The 3,366-nt window shown below is 53.1% G+C and overlaps 1 pseudogene; it reads left to right on the top strand.

The window, feature by feature from the left end:
• The first annotated feature begins 318 nt into the window (after positions 1-318).
• Positions 319-2,765, top strand: LOC131565974 (zinc finger protein 664-like; annotated as a pseudogene).
• Positions 2,766-3,366: the final 601 nt, after the last annotated feature.

The raw sequence follows: 3,366 nt of genomic DNA, 5'->3' as shown, positions 1-3,366 counted from the left end.
GAGGAGCAGGAATGTGGAGGAGTGAGAGAGGTTCTGAAAACAAACTCTGTGCTTCTTCTTCCTCCCTCTCTGCTCTCAGAACCAGTGTTAAAGGTGCAAAGCTTATTTCAGGCAAATGGGGATACGAGCATCATAATTTCACCCCTGGGACCCCCAAAAGACCCTCAGCCTGTGTAAGCAGGACCTGGGAGAGGGGGAATACCCAGGACCCACAGCTCCCCCAGCAGCTCTGAGAAGAGAGACCCCCATAACCCCAAAGTGAGGACACTGGAAACAGGGAACTCCTGGGAGAGGTTTTTGGACTCCTTGATTTTTGGAGGTATTTCTGGCCACCAGACACCCAGTGACTTCTAGAGATGGACTTGGCCAGTGGGACCATCAAAGGCAGTGCACTCACATCTTGTTTTTCCGCCAAACCAGGATTTCCCATTCCCAAACCTCATCTGGATGGAGAAGGCTGCGAGGAAGAGGAAGATGCCCCAGGGCACTGAGGCAGGTGAGAAGGAAGTCGGTGCCCCTTTTCCCCTCTCTCCTGCTCCATCTCCCAGCCCAGCACGGCTCCGGCTGCAGCACAGCCCCACTGCTGATGCTGTCCAGCCAGGGATGCACTGGGGGGATCTCCTTCCCCTTCCCTCTGGCACGGAGGCAAATCCCATCCTCTCCTTGTCCTTCCTCCCCCAGGGAAGGAGCTGAGGATGGAGACCAGGGAGGACAAATCCCCACAGCAGAACCTTGTGGCAGAGGCCGTTTTGAGCAGCTCCAGGGCACAGGAATCCAACGGGGAGGAAAAGCCCCAGAGATCCCTCAGGAGGAGAGGCTGCAAACCCAGCCCAGGGTGCTCTGAGGTGGAAAGACCCAGTCTGTGCCAGGAAGGCAGCCAGAGATCTGGCCAGAGCACTGAGGTGGTGTTCCATGAGCAGCTTGATGATGGCAAGAAGCCCCACCAGTGCTTGGAATGTGGGAAGAGTTTCGGCAGGAGCGACCACCTGCTCATCCACCAGAGGACCCACACCGGGGAACGGCCCTATGAGTGTGGGGAATGTGGGAAGAGCTTCAGGATCAGCTCCCACCTGATCGTCCACCAGAGGATCCACACCAATGAACGGCCCCACAAGTGTGGGGAATGTGGGAAGAGCTTCAGGATCAACTCCAACCTGATCGTCCACCAGAGGATCCACACCAATGAACGGCCCTATAAATGTGGAGAATGTGGGAAGAGCTTCAGGAGGAGCTCCAGCCTGAAACTCCACCAGATGATCCACACTGGGATACGACCCTTTGTGTGTGGGGAATGTGGGAAGGGTTTCCGTGACAGTTCCCGCCTGATCATCCACCGGACAATGCACACTGGGGAGTGCCCCTACACGTGCTCAGAGTGTGGGAAGAGCTTCATTGAGAACTCCAGCCTGATTCTGCACCAGAGGATCCACACTGGGGAGAGGCCCTACAAGTGTGGAGAATGTGGGAAAAGCTTTAGGCAGAGCTGCCATCTGAATGCCCACCAGAGGATCCACACTGGGGAGAGGCCCTATAAGTGCAGGGAATGTGGGAAAAGCTTCATCGACCCCTCCAGCCTGACTGTCCACCAGAAGATCCACACTGGGGAGAGGCCCTACAAGTGCGGGGAATGTGGGAAAAGCTTCAGTCAGAGCACTAGGCTGATTCTGCACCAGAGGATCCACACCAGGGAGAGGCCTTACAAGTGTGGGGAATGTGGGAAATGCTTCAGGCAGAACTCTAGGCTGATTGCCCACCAGAGAATCCACACTGGGGAGAGACTATGAGTGTTCTGAGTGTGGGGAGAGGTTTCAGAGCCGATACCGTCTCCTCAAGCATCAGCAGATTCACACAGAATAGAGGCCCTTCTGCTGCCCTGACTGCAGGAAGGGCTTTTAGAAAAACTCCACCCTTGTCACCCACCAGTGGATCCACACTGGGGAGAGGTCCTGACAGTGTCCCAAGTGTGGGAAGAGCTTCTCCCAGAACTCTGCCGTGACCCAACACCAAGGGAGGCTGCAGTAAGGGATGCCCAACAAGTGCCCTGTGTGCAGGAAGAGTGTTGCCTTGATTTTTTAAGATTTTCTGAGCCTTCTGATGTTTACATTCTTGTAGCAAACTTTCTCAAACACTTTCTGTAAATAACTTATTGTTTTGCATTCTTTTATAGAAGAAGAAAAATATGATGGACTGTTAGTTTGTCCAGTGTCATTGGAGAGGTGGCACTTTCACCCTCCAATCCACGGTCGCTTTTAGAAAACTATAAATGTTGGAGTCAGGAAATAAACTTCCCTTTTCTTCCCCTTGAGAGCAGCAGTGTGTGCGCTCGTGTTGTTTTGTGTCCTACAGTGACAGGAAGAGCTTTGAGCGCTGCTTCAACTCCATCCCCCAGTGGGGACCCCCACTGGATGGTCCACAGTGACCCTTGCTGGGCGGAGACTTGGTCATCCATGGTCCTGGTGATCCATATTGGGAAGACACCTGGCTGGTGGTCTCCACATCTTCCTGGCTCACCTTGGGCACTTGGACACGGCCAGAGAAAAACCCATTGGGATGCAAACAGACATCAGAATTTCATAGTGGACAGCACAGTTTTTTACTTTCAACCCCAAAAAAGTCTCACCTTTTGCATCCTATCATTCTTCGGGTGGCATCCAGAATTCCAAATGGTGTTGGAGGTCTTTTCCAACCTGAATCATTCCATGATTCTAATTCTCTCTGGCCCACCAGCATCTTCCACAGCCAAATGGTGATTGACTGGGGCAAAACCCAGGATTTTGGAGACAATGGAGTGGAAATCCCTCTAGAAAAGGTCCTTTCTACCCGCCCAGGTACACGGATACTCAGCCAGCATGGACACGTAAATGCTTTTATTTTCTTTCATTTTTCATTATCCTTCACCCAACATTGGGGTAAATATAAAGACATTTAACTAACACACGGATGGTGACATTGTGGGACATGGGTGGGGGCATGGTAGAGATGGGGACAAGGACCTGGGTGGGAACATGGTGGGGATGGGGACAAGGACCTGGGTGGGGATGTGGTGGGGATGGGGACAAGGACATGGCTGTGGATGGTGATATTGAGCATGGGGGATGTCACAGATAGAGATGGTGACATGGGGCTCTATGGCCATGGAGGAGGACATGGGGCACATGGCCATGGATGGTGACACAAGTGGCCTAGAGACAAGTCCATGGGTTGACATGTCCATTCCATGGGGTGTCCTATGGCCAAGGACAACACATCCCCACCACCACCATGATACCGTCCCTTTCATGCTACCATTTATTCCCTGCTCCTCCCCACTGTCACCCCACTGTGAACCCAGCTAGGGAGAGGGGTGGCACTTGGGGACACTCCTGT

This window comes from Ammospiza caudacuta, chromosome 19, assembly GCF_027887145.1.
Source record: "Ammospiza caudacuta isolate bAmmCau1 chromosome 19, bAmmCau1.pri, whole genome shotgun sequence".
NCBI classification, from domain to species: domain Eukaryota; kingdom Metazoa; phylum Chordata; class Aves; order Passeriformes; family Passerellidae; genus Ammospiza; species Ammospiza caudacuta.
The sequence above is the reverse complement of the archived record's forward strand: the minus strand, read 5'-3'. Positions and strand labels throughout refer to the sequence as shown.